The sequence below is a fragment of the Ctenopharyngodon idella genome, chromosome 15 (assembly GCF_019924925.1).
Source record: "Ctenopharyngodon idella isolate HZGC_01 chromosome 15, HZGC01, whole genome shotgun sequence".
Classification (NCBI taxonomy): Eukaryota; Metazoa; Chordata; class Actinopteri; order Cypriniformes; family Xenocyprididae; genus Ctenopharyngodon; species Ctenopharyngodon idella.
In genome coordinates this window covers 21,241,311-21,255,633 of record NC_067234.1, presented here as the reverse complement: position 1 = coordinate 21,255,633, position 14,323 = coordinate 21,241,311, and the positions used below count along the sequence as shown (strand labels likewise).

General features: G+C 34.8%; 1 long non-coding RNA gene across 1 annotated transcript; it reads left to right on the top strand.

Annotated features, from left to right (window-relative positions):
• The first annotated feature begins 7,002 nt into the window (after window positions 1-7,002).
• LOC127495512 (uncharacterized) lies at window positions 7,003-10,040 on the top strand. The gene is made up of 4 exons (XR_007925137.1): window positions 7,003-7,457; window positions 8,941-9,057; window positions 9,164-9,191; window positions 9,359-10,040. It is a non-coding gene; the product is annotated as an uncharacterized LOC127495512 (long non-coding RNA).
• The last annotated feature ends 4,283 nt before the right edge of the window (window positions 10,041-14,323 follow it).

Sequence of the window (14,323 nt, the reverse complement as noted above, 5' to 3'; positions counted from 1 at the left end):
GGGTCAAATTGTCTTTATTACACTATTTTAGTAATTTATTACTGTAAAACCAGCACTAATTAAACATAAGTCATATTTTTCAGTTAACTTAATAGATGGTGAATCTCTGAAATATAACTAAGTACATTACTACAAAAAAATAATATATGGCTTATTAGGTTGTGAATAATAGCTAAAAGGCGTTTACTGTACATTCAGTTAAACATTAATTACTAGCTTATTTTTGGTTATTTATCGCATGAATGTAGATCCATCAATTGCTAATATGCCCTTACTATATGTTAAGTTAATCATTAATTACTAGTGTGTTCGTGCTTAACTAATGCAGAATTTTGGGCCCTTAAAATAAAGTGTTACCAAAAAATCAGTCAAAACATAGTTGACAATTTCACCATTTTGCCTCATAATTTCAATGGCAGACCTTGTCTGGCCAACCAAATGATATTTTCTTGATCAGGTTATCCTCACATTTTAAAATTAATATACTTCTTGATCAGAACAAATGACATTATTGGATTTTTGGCCTGTTTTTTAGGGAAGTTTGGCAAGTAATATTAGTTGAGAGAATTTTCATATTTTCTTATTTGAAAGAAAATCTAATTTAAACTCTATTTAAATCTATCTATTTTTCTAAGGCGTTTAGATTGTAGAAATAAATTTAATATTATAATTATAATTATAGATAATCTTGACTTTCTCATTTTTTATTCATTATTTTGAACTCAAGACCCCACTCATTTCAAGGTGTTTAGATTGTAGAAATAAATTTAATATAGATAATCTTGACTTTCACATTTTTTATTCATTATTTTAAAAACTCAAGACCCCACTCATTTCAAAAAAGCATTTTCAAAAAGCAGACATTTTATATGCAAAAGCCTAAAAATAAGTGCCATCTAAAATTGTCTTCAAAAATTAGTGTTTTTATCAGGTTCCTATGTTTAGGTTCAGTAATTTCACTTTAATGGCAATCAGTAAGTCATTTTCATTGCTATTAAAGTGAAATAACTGAACATAGACACAGGAGCCTGATAAAAACGATCATTTTGGAGGAAAATTTCAGATGGCACTTAGAGGTTTTTGCAATGGAACTCTTCATATATATATATATATATATATATATATATAGTTGCAAGAAAAAGTATGTGAACCACTTGCAGAATCTGTGAAAATGTGAATAATTTTAACAAAATAAGAGAGATGATACAAAATGCATGTTATTTTTTAATTAGTACTCTCCTGAGTAAGATATTTTACATAAAAGATGCTTACATATAATCAACAAGACAAAAAAATAGCTGAATTTATTAAAATGACCCAGTTAAAAGTTTGTGAACCATTGGTTCTTAATACTGTGTGTGGTTACCTGGATGATCTACAACTGTTTTTTTGTTTTGTGATGGTTGTTCATGAGTCCCTTGTTTGTCCTGAGCAGTTAAACTGAGCTCTGTTCTTCAGAAAAAATCTCCAGGTCCTGCAGATTCTTCAGTTTTCAAAGATTTTTTGCATATTTGAACCCTTTACAGCAGTGACTGAATGATTTTGAGATCCATCTTTTCACACTGAGGACAACTGAGGGACTCAAACACAACTAATAAAAAAGGTTCAAACATTCACTGATGCTCCAGAAGGAAACACGATGCATTAAGAGTCGGGGGGTGAAAACTTTTGAACAGGATGAAGATGTACAAATTTTTCTTATTTCGTTTAAATATCAATTTTTTTCATTTAGTACTGCCCTTTGGAAGCAACAGAAGATACTTACATGTTTCCCAGAGGACAAATTAAGTACAATTTACCTTGATCTTCAAATTCAAAAAGTTTTCACCCCCCACCTTAATGCATTGTGTTTTCTTCTGGAGCATCAGTGAATGTTTGAACCTTTTTTATTAGTTGTGTTTGAGTCCCTCAATTGTCCTCAGTGTGAAAAGACGGATCTCAAAATCATTCAGTCACTGCTGGAAAGGGTTCAAATATGCAAAAAATCCTTGAAAACTGAAGAATCTGCAGGACCTGGAGGATTTTTCTGAAGAACAGAGCTCAGTTTAACTGCTCAGGACAAACAAGGGACTCATGAACAACCATCACAAAACAAAAAAACAGTTGTAGATCATCCAGGTAACCACACACAGTATTAAGAACCAATGGTTCACAAACTTTTAACTGGGCCATTTTAATAAATTCAGCTATATATATTCAATATGCAAAAAATATGCAAGGTTCAAATATGCACAAAATATATATATATACACACTCTAAAATCTTTTTTTTTTATACTGCAAAATTCTATTTTTATACTTGCTGTTCTGTTAAGCACAGGTAAAGCGGATACACACATCCTGCTTAAAGCAAATACACTTACTTACTGAAGGAAGTCTGAAGTAAACATACCTTAATTCTTTAATTATACTGATGCTATTAATTACAACCCATAGAACAATTAGAAGTCCAATTCCCTTAAAGATCTTACATCTTTAGAGATACCTGATGTTTTAAATATCAAGCGCTCTTATAAAAGATAACATTTATAAATATAAATTAACAAAAATCAACCAACAGAAAAAATAAGCAGACCTTACTGTTTCTGTATTCCAAAAGGATCTGATGTGGATGAAGACTGGAAAGTTGTGTTAGATCCTATTTTCCGCTCTTTCTCTCACGTCTCCTGTGGTCATGAAAATGAGTCTTCACAAGGCAAACCAGTTTCAGAGCAAACACATATTTTAGAATCAAGCCCCTTTATAACCAACCCTTGCCTGTCTTTCCCTCCCCCCCCCAACTTCTTTGTCCATATATTCCTGACATCTTTTTGTTGTCTTATTTTCTGTGGAATGAGATATAAGGAAGTGCTCATGGTCATTTTCTCTTTTGTGATGATATCGGTCAAATTAGAGCTCTCAACTCATCCTGATATCTGATATACAGGAAAATGTGCTCACATCTTCATTACCATTACCAGAATATTATACATTGAGGAAGTAAATGTCTATATCAGTAAAATAGGTAATAGGTTGTGTAAAGGACACATCTAAGTTTTGGAATAAATGTTTCAATCAAATAAAGCACAAATTGTCATTTATAATCTGCTATTATAATATAATATAATATAATATAATATAATATAATATATTATTAGTTCTTATTATATTAATATTTATTTTATTATTATTTCTCTGCATGTTTCTTGTGTCTCATATCACTCCAGGGTCTTTTTAGTATCACATTATACAATTATTTTAACTCAGTTCAATATTTCATGTCCATTTTTTCATTAATTAATTAATAAATTTTGTTGGCTGGATAACAATCAGCCAGTCATTGTTAGCTGTAGGTTATATTATATTATATTATATTATATATTCAAAAATATAATACAAAGACGTTAGACACAATAAATGAAAAAAAAAATCATCATCTTGTTTACATCTTCATATCATATTTTTGTGGATATTTCAGATATAAATATAATATTTAGCTTGTGCAATGTTTGTACAAAGGTAGATATATGTTTAAAGTCTTTACTTTATGCCTCCTACCAAGGCTCAATTTCGAAAGCCCTCATTTTAAGCTAGAACCACTAATGTGTTATTATTGTAATATTGTAGCCCATGCGAGCTGCACGTGACAGGTTGTGGTATATGACTTGCTCTCGGTGTTCAAAACATTCTGAGAACTCTGCAGTGAGCGCTGCATTCATCTGCCTTTCTGTTGTTCTTTTGAATTCTGCACCTGTTTGTGTGCGGGGCAGCGGCTCTGTTTTCATAAAAAAAATAAAAATAAAAAAAAAAAGATAAAGAGTTGCAAAAGGGGAAACCCTCTCTTTGGAACATCCTTTTCCTCTTAAATGGAAAAGTAGTAGGCCTACTTTGATACATTGATCCTCCACCTCAGATTACATCTAACCTACTAATCTCTGTTACAGGCATAGTAAAAACACATCTGGATACAAAAAAAAAAAAAAAAAAAAAAAAACCATGCATTTTCCACAGGTCGCTCACTCAGTTACATGCTGTTTATGTGGTTAAGATATTCTCACTTGCTATGCTGAGGGTAAAAGGAAGGGTGGTTTTGAATTTTAATGACACCTTAAAGCATCAGCATGTGCGACGGCTGACAGATAAAAAAGAAAACTCAGTCAGTGAGGCTGGTTAGAATGACTTTTTGTCAGAGCCGTTTTATTCATATATGAAAAGTTTCATTATTTACTCATATGACTTTCTTTCTTCTGTGGAACACAATTAGACATTTTTAGTAATACCGTGATCCCTCTTTCCATGCAATTGCAGGTATGATGTCAGAACCCGGAAGATTCGCCGCTGGTTCCTTCGAGATTTTCCTATGGGATTTTATAATAGGGTTTTTCAATTTATAAGTAACAGTAAAGCCTGTGGTGAACATAACTTGACGATACTTTGACGTTTTGTTCTACAACGTACACTGCACACACTCACACCCCAAACTGTCTTAGTTACTAATTAAAAACATATGTTTTCAAAAATGATCATAACTGCTTTAGGGTTAGTTTACCCAAAAATGAAAATTCTGTCATTGATTACTCACCCTCATGTCGTTCCACACCCGTAAGACCTTCGTTCAACTATCGTTCAGATATTTGTCATAAAATCCGATGACTCAGTGAGGCCTCCATTGACAACAAGATAATTAACACTTTCAGATGCCCAGAAAGCTACTAAAGACGTATTTAAAACAGTTCATGTGACTACAGTGGTTTAACCTTAATGTTATGAAGCGACGATAATACTAGTGATGGGCGATTTCAAAACACTGCTTCATGAAGCTTCGAAGCTTTACCAATCTTTTGTTTCGAATCAGTGGTTCGGAGCGTGTATCAAACTGCCAAAGTCACATGATTTCAGTAAAGGAGGCTTCGTTACGTCATAAGTGTTTCGAAATTTCAATGGTTCACCATTGGGGGGCATGACTTTGGCAGTTTGATACACGCTCCGAACCACTGATTCGAAACAAAAGATTTGTAAAGCTTCAAAGCTTCATGAAGCAGTGTTTTGAAATCATCCTTCACTACATATTGTTGAATAAAGTCATTATTTTGTTTTTTGGCACACACAAAGTATTCTTGTCGCTTCATAACATTAAGGTTGAACCACTGTGGTTACATGAACTATTTTAAACATATCTTTAGTAGCTTTCTGGGCATCTGAAAGTGTTAATTGTCTTGCTGGCAATGGAAGCCTCACTGAGCCATCAGATTTTATGAAAAATATCTTAATTTGTGTTCCGAAGATGAATGTCTTACGGGTGTGGCACGACATAATGACAGATTGACAGAATTTTCATTTTTGGGTGAACTGACCCTTTAAAAATTAAAAATTTTCCACAGGCTTTATTTTACACAATCGCAAAAACCCATTATAAAACCCCATAGGAAAATCTTGAAGGGTTCTGGGTTCTGACGCCATATCTGCACCACTCTATTTTGTTTGTTCCTCACAAAAATCTACTGTATTGCTTCAGAAGACATGGCTTGTTTTTGCATGCCATTTGTCATTTGGAGCTTAACATTCATTGTCATTATATTGAAGAAAGTGTGCAGGATGTTCTTCAAATGTTGAGTTTCATGGAAAAAAGACAGTGGCTATTTACACTAAGGAGCTATTTGCAATAAGTGTAAGTAGTTGTTAGATACTGTTTATACGTAGTGCAAAGTGGCAGATACTGTATTGTAGTACATTATAAAACAGTACGAAATAATAACAACATATTCAGTGTATATGATTATATTAAAATCATAAATGGATGCCACTTTATTGGGACATTTGAATAATACTTTCAAAGCTGTATGAGTTTCTTTCTTCTGTTGAACACAAAAGAAGATATTTTAAAGAATGTTGGTAATCAAACAGTTTACGGTAGCCATTGACTTCCATAGTAGGAAAAAAAATACTATGGAAGTCAATGGCTATCATCAACTGTCTGGTTACTAACATTCTTTAAAATATCTTCTTTTGTGTTCAACAGAAGAAAGAAACTCATACAGCTTTGAAACAGCATGACAGTGAGTAAATGATGAAAAAAAAAAATAATAATTTTTGGGTGAACTATCCCTTTAACCCTACCAATTAAACACTTTATTCCAACTGTTACCCGTTAGGCACTTTATTTCCACTTAATAATTTTTGTATTCAAAATAAATGCCTCTCCGAGTTGATATGCGATGGGAAAGGGGAGAAGAATGAGTTCAAATAAAGGCAGATTCAAACTCAGGTCGGTCGCGTCACAAGCTAAAGCCACCCAGTCCACGTCAATGCTTCTGTTATCAGTTGGGTTTCTTTTGTAATTTTGTCTGGCTCAGTCTAGGTGGAGTTAATGTAAATAGAGAAAAAAAGTCATACCAGTTTGAAAGTGAGTAAATGATGACAGAATTATATTTTGAGGTGCACTATACCTTTAAGGACAAAAAAAAAAAAGAAATATGTATTATTTTTAGAAATATAGCTATATGTAGCTAAACTAATATAACTACATGTTCCAGATTAAATACTCTCATCTAAAGCCTTGGGGCTGATCATGGTGGGGGGGAAAACGATAAGTGCATGACTGTTTACAGAGTGGTTAATTCACAAGGCTGAACTTTATCTTTCTGGTTTTGTATTTCTTTCCTCATGTTTCCCGTTCTGTCTTATACAAGCCACTTTTGAATAAAGGGTATTTTATCGCATTCTGAGAGAGGAAGGCCTCAAAGGGATTCTTGTTTGTGCTACATCACTCTTCACTGAATTAGAAAACCACCTGTAGTCAATGTCAAGTTGCCCACCAGCCTGCTGTATTTCATTTAGTGAACAGTAGGGGGCAATAAGTACCACATGCGCGTTTACCTAAACCGCTCCACCCCCACAAGTGTGCACTGTAATGCTTTCTCACAGAATGCAGAACGTCACTCCATCTGATTCATAACCAAACAGGTGACATTATACTAAGTGACAAATGTAGGTGTATGTAAGAAGATGGGGTGAAGACCTTCTGTGACATACTACACATTTACCAGAACAGAAAGTTTATTTCAACTAAAAGCATTCTAGCAGGTCACATTTGTCCTTGAATCACCTCATAGTCTCCAAATGAAAATGGAAACATAGCCTCGACCTTGAAGGAAATGTTGTCAGTGCTAAAATTAACTATGTAGCCAATAAGCTAAAGACGCAATAAGAACAAGCGATAGTAGTCAGGTGAAAATGAAGCACCAATGTGAAAGGGTGAGCCAGACAATGTCAGAAAAGAGAATGAAGACAGACCAGTTTAGAAAACATCAGCTTTTCCCAGTCTACAGACGCACACAGGGCAAGTTAGCAAGATAGAAAGTTTGCACCGTATCAGAAAAAGATTTGTTTATCTGAGAAAGTATCTACTGCAACTCTTCTTCTGAGTACATCATAAAAAAGTACAGCTATTCTCAGAAAGAAAAAAAAAAGGCATCATGGGTAAGAAACTCAATTCTTCTGTTCATTAAAAAGCTCTTCTAATCTGAAGACATCACAAATTTCTTGTGAAGCTGCTTTGGATAAAAACATCTACTGAATGAATAAATGTAAACGTTTTAAATGTGTTTTTGTTGTCAACACATTTTCACAATTAATACGTTTAGATTGGTCAGGGACACTAGTGTTGTGTCAATACATTCGTTAAACTTTTAAAATAGTATATCACAAGTTAAGCTAATATGCTTTTAGCAATTAGCACTTAGCATTCAGAACTAGCATTAGTTGTGATTAACAGTGTATTGCAAATAGTATAAGCCTATATGTTTGTGTTTTTGTCAAACTCTTAGTCACAAGTTGGGAAACTCAGAAGTTAATGAAATCACATAGTATTCTACTTTTTGCACATTGCTGTTGTGATGTCACATATTAAAAAAAATAAAAATAATTCTGCCAGTAATAGCCTAGTAGATTATGCAAGTACCTTTGTGATACTCGTTTCGACACTACAATTTGGGACACACTAGTTCTAATTTCAAATACTATTTTGAGAATTGGGATGCAGTCTTTTAGTCCAACCTGGGGTGCATTTCCTGTAAAACGACGTATCTCGCTGCTTCACTACCAGTACGATGCATCGTTGAACAAATCAACTAGCTAGTCACGACTGTTTCCCGAAACTGTATTGTCGCAAAACCCGTCGTTCAGCCACGTTGGTGAATGATGTCACGCAGGCGGTGGAGTAATAACTTCTTTAAATGAATTCATTTGAGATTGAATTAATGCTATACTTTTGCTATAAATTACGTACATGGCATCTGAGGACTAATTCTCATTTTTGTCAGTTATTTTGCTTTACTTCCAGATTCAATCATAGGCTCGTTCTTACATACTAGATCACGCACGCACATGTGCACTCTTCAAAAATCTCTTGACAAACTAAAATACAGTATGTAAATGAAATTTGTATATATTTGAAATAAAAGATATACATTGTACTTAATGTCAGCTTGCTTATTTTGCTCAAGATAGCGATTTATTAAGCCCACATGTCCTATAAAAATAAGAAACTATGCTTCTAACCACAGCTCGAGAGCTGTCGTTCCAACCACAGTTGCGATGCAGTTTGCGAATGTTCGTTTGAACGGTGGTTTCGCGAAACAACAAATAGTTTAACTATGTTAGTAATGACGCAACTTGCAATGTTAGTTCAATTAGGGCATTTAAGTAGCTTTTATAAACGTGCCTAAGAAAAAAACATGCATATTGAGACAAAACAATGGCACTGACATATTTTAAGATACGTCAGCACAAGTTGCTTTCAGTTAAAGCTCAAACATGCAGGCTTAAGCCTTGTTTGTGAAACCGGGGGGTTATGCTTATATCACTGTGTGTAATTTAGTCTGTCTCTGTAAAAGTGTTTTGTTAAGTAATTGTGTGCTGTAGTTTTTATATCATTTGTTTTTTATGTGATGGGATCTTCCAGATAGCTCCACATCAGTGTCGATTGGGATAAGTGTGGCATTTGGGATTTTGGGATTGTTCCTGCTGATTTGTTTGGTGCAGATCTGCTGCAAGAAAATCAAATGCTGCAAGTGCAAAAGTAAGCGACATCCTCATTCCTGTCTAACAAAACAACGTTAATCAATGTCCTTAAACAAAGAGTGAGGAAATAATTATGATTTTTACTTCCATATTGTCCTTTACAGAGACTTCAGTGAAAGACAAAATTTTAAAGTAAGTGAACTGACTATTTGTTTGTTTATTGTGTGTGTGTGTGTGTGTGTGTGTGTGTGTGTGTGTGTGTGTGTGTGTGTGTGTGTGTGTGTGGTGTTTAGCAGAATAAACGTGGAATAATTTTACGGTTGGTTATTTTTGACTTTAAATTGTGTGTATCTCTACAGGAAAGTCAGGATAAAGAATTTGCCTCCGTTTTCAATCAGCAGAATCATTGAGAAGAAATAACAGCCATCACATAGATCAATGCCTGTAAATAGTGTACATGCATCCTGAAAGAATCTAATTTAGTCCATGTTTTCTTTATTTACAACACTTGTAACTGTAATTATTTCCATGTTATGAAAGCATCTGTCAGTTTATTTATTATTTCTGTGAAAAATGTGAATCATGCTTTTGAGGTAAAGGTGTCAGCGATGGGATGTGTATGATTCATAACTGATTGTCACTTTCCCACAGCAATAGGGAAAAGCAGCACACCTTTGTTTTGAGATCGCTTCTCTTAGTGTTTTTCTCATTCTCTTACTCAGAATGTCTCCATATCTTGCTTTTCAGTCTAACCACAAAAACATAGTGAAGCCTTCTTCTCAAACTGAACCTTTTCCACATAAAAATGACTTCAAAGGTCACCGTATACACTGATGAAATACCAGTCTCTTCAGTCATAGTAGAAAGATCACATCATCCTCATTGTGTTTTCTAAGCAAGTCTTCTCGGGTGATATATTTTCTGTTAAGCAATATTATGTGTGTGATATAAAGTGGATCTGTACTTGTATGTCATCAAATGTGGTCATATATATATATATATCTTCTACGAGGTAAATAAATGTAACAAATCATGTAAAAATGTAGCATCTTTTATTGGAAAATTCAACATTTTATCAAACTTTGATAATTGCCTTATTCTTTCAAACAACTGAGAAGATAGTATTCAAAGTACATTTTATAAATATCACCTGTCGCGTTTATAATATATATTATATCAGCATATGAGAGTCAAGTTGAACAACTACAGAAACTCATCTCAAGATCACTCATCTATTGCCAATATTATGAAGAAAAGGTCAGTCAAGAATAGAAAATTATTGAAAACATTCAAATCAGGAATGTCAGAATCACAGCTTGTGCAAAAAAAAAAAAAAAAAAAAATCCGTCAAAACCAACACATGCCAAACGATGTTCACTAACCCGGCAACATTTTTCTATTGTATTGGCGCTTATTTTCTTTAGCCTGCAGTGTGATGTATCAGTTCCCTGATCATTCTGATTAAGTTTCAGCGAGTAAAGAACAAATTTATACTCAAGTGCGTTATGTATTATGTACATTATCGTCTCTGACAGACAGCATGTTGAAGCCGCTCAGGCTGCCATTTTCTCCCTCTTCTCGGAAAGCGATAACATTCGGTAGTGTGGGTTTTCCAGGAAACGCGTGACTCACTGGACCTCTGCTTTTCATAAATATTACCGTGTATTGTGCACGTTATTTTTTGACAGACACTGATTTTGTGATATTCAAATGATGTGGATTTGAAAACAGTTGGATCTGAAGGTAATTATTTATTTCTTAGCCGGCAAGTATTCAGTGAAGTGATTGATGCTCATGAGTGTGTTATGTCCATGTTTTTACTTTTAATAATCCAACCGACAGTTAGCCTAAATTTTTGACGGACGTGATAACATGCTAACTATGTTTGATTTTTGGGTAATCATAAAGCATGCTGGAGACGTTCAAAATGCTTTTTTTGTAGTTCATTATACCTATTTTACAGAATGAAGTTTATTTTGTGGCTTAAAGTACATGTCACTCAGAGCCCAGCAAGAAATAGCTTTCATTTCACCGTCGAGGTTAACTATAGACTCATAGTGTTTCTCACAGCCGATATAGTCTGGCTATGAGTAACACCTCTAGCCAAAATAACCTTGAATTTGGTTACATGTTGTTTTTGCCAAAATAACTTGCGAGATGTATGGTATTCCATCATGTAAGCAAAGTCAACAGTGATTACTAGGTGTTTGGTTTCATTTGGTATATTAAATTTTCACTGACAGCCCTAATTTTGCCTTGTTTTAGCCTAGATATCAGGGCTGTGTTTGGACAGCTATTAGACGTCTTTTAAACGCAAAATTGCTTACTGGGAGACTGACATGTTTGTCTTGTCGAAAATGTTACATTCAGCTGTCGCAATTATTATTATTATTATTATTATTATTATTATTATTTAACCAGGAAAGGAGTGGTTTTGATGTAAAGTTGTTTTTTATTGTCTTTCATAACAAAAAATCTTTTATTTAAAGTTTAAACCCATGAAAATGCAGATCCTGTTGTAAATAATAGTGAAAAATCACAACTACAACTGTTGTTCCATTATTACCCCTTAGCAGATTTTGACTCATATATATAAGTTTATCAATGCAAATCAAATTGTTTTGTTGTAATATATATATATATTATATATATATATATATATTTATTAAATTTGTAGTTATTTTTTTACTTTTGGACTCCAGTGAACATTTCTGTTGTGGTTGTTGTACGTTTCTTCTTTTGATCTCTGGTGATCATCGTTAAGTTTTTCATATGATTCACTTCATGACAGTATTTCATAGCAGCTCACTAAACCGCAACCCAGCCAGCTTCATTAGCTGTTCAACTGACGCAGTTCATGCAAACATCTATAGGGGCTAGCTGTTTCCTGTGTTGGCATGAAGCAAGCAAAGTGCATTGTGGTGGTCTGTAGGAAGTCAGAAACAGCAGATAACATCTGAGGTTCAGCAACTCTCAGTAACTTTGGTGAGACCAGGCCTGTCAAAACATCTGCTGCAGTGCAGCTTTCACCCCCACAGTTTGATGAAAACTCTTTCTTAAAACTTCACACTGGTATACCATGATGACTTGTTTACTTGCATGTCATTTTCTATTCACCATAATGACGTTCAAAACCCGTATGCTGTTATTTTTCACTGGAACACAACAGAAGACATTTTTAAGAATCCTAGACGTTTTCCATTCAGTGACAGTTCATGGGGACTAGAACGGCAAAAAAAAAAAAAAAAAATTCATATTCATATTCACTATATATCTATATATACACACACACACACACACACACACACACACACACACACACACACACCGATCAGGCATAACATTATGACCACCTTCCTAATATTGTGTTGGTCCTCTTTTTGCTGCCAAAACAGCCCTGACCCATCGAGGCATGGACTCCACTAGACCCCTGAAGTTGTGCTGTGGTATCTGGCACCAAGATGTTAGCAGCAGATCCTTTAAGTCCTGTAAGTTCTGAGGTGGAACCTCCATGGATAGGACTTGTTTGTTCAGCACATCCCACAGATGCTCGATTGGATTGAGATCTGGACAATTTGGAGGCCAAGTAAACATTTCAAACTCGTTGTGCTCCTCAAACCATTCCTGAACCATTTTTGCTTTGTGGCAGGGCGCATTATCCTGCTGAAAGAGGCCACAGTTCTGATGCTCACGTGCCCACTGTTGGCGCTTTCATCAGTGGACAGGGGTCAGCACTGGTACCCTGACTGGTGTGCGGCTATGCAGCCCCATACGCAACAAACTGCGATGCACTGTGTATTCTGACACCTTTCTGTCAGAACCAGCATTAACTTCTTGAGCAATTTGAGCATCAGTAGCTCGTCTGTTGGATCGGACCACACAGGCCAGCCTTTGTTCCCCACGTGCATCAATGAGCCTTGGCCGCCCATGACCCTTTCGCCGGATCACCACTTTTCCTTCCTTGGACCACTTTTGATAGATACTGACCACTGCAGACTGGGAACACCCCACAAGAGCTGCAGTTTTGGAGATGCTCTGATCCAGTCATCTAGCCATCACAATTTGGCCCTTGTCAAACTCGCTCAAATCCTTACACTTGTGCATTTTTACTGCTTTTAACACATCAACTTTGAGGACAAAATGTTCACTTGCTGCCTAATATATCCCACCCACTAACAGGTGCTGTGATGAAGAGATAATCAGTGTTATTCACTTCACCTGTCAGTGGTCATAATGTTATGCCTGATCGCTGTATATATATAGAGAGAGAGAGAGAGAGAGAGTAAAAAAAATAAAAAGGCAATTTCTTGTAATTGCAACTTCATATCTCCCAATTAACATATATTGTATGCAATCTTTACATGCAGTTGTGACAGTCTCATAAATGCATCTATTTTTAACTTTTACGACTCATAATGTGACAATTATACATGTTCCATAGGAATCTCATTTGCTTTCAAATGAACAAAAAAATGCTTGTGTGCTCCCATGTGTGTTGTAGTCGAATGCAACATGCCAGTTTTAATGTGTGAAATGAACAATAAGATCTTTATGGAGGGGAAATTTTTTAGTGAAAAATTACCTATATCTCAGTGTGTTCATCACACACCATTACCATATGGCTTCAAAAGACTTGTTGTACAGCACATAAGTCATAAGGACCACTATTATGGTTAATTTATAATAAATCATATTTGTAGCTGAAATGAGGGTGAGTAAATGATGACAGAGTTTTCATTTTTGTTCCTTTAAGTAATTGTGTATGTTATCATGGCATGCAAAGTAGGATTTGTTCATTCCATGATTATTTATGTGTGTATTATTCCACTGTGGTTTCAACGAAACATACTTAGCTCAAAATTACAGCGGTATCGAATGACAATTCTATGGCAATTATGACATGCCGGTATTCCTGTCAGATTTATAAAATCAGAAATAGCAATGCAAATGAATCATTTGTGTGAATTAATCATTAATCAGGATACTTAGCGCTGGATGAATTGAATATTTAACTTAAGGTTGAAATTTCTGTTGTTATTTATTCACCCTCATGTTGTTTTAAACCTGATTGTGAAACCTGATATTGTTCTGTTGAACGCAAAAGAAGATATTTTGAAGAATGTTGGTAACGAGACAGTTGCTGGTCCCCACTGACTTCCATAGTGTGAAAAAAAATAAAAAAATAAAAAATAATTAGTATGGAAGGCAATAGGGACCAGAAACCGTTTGGTTACCAACATTTTTAATGCATTCATTTAACCTTTTTGTGAGCAGTCTGAGGCTACAGAGCTACTGAGAAACTATAGCTAAAGAAAACCACATTC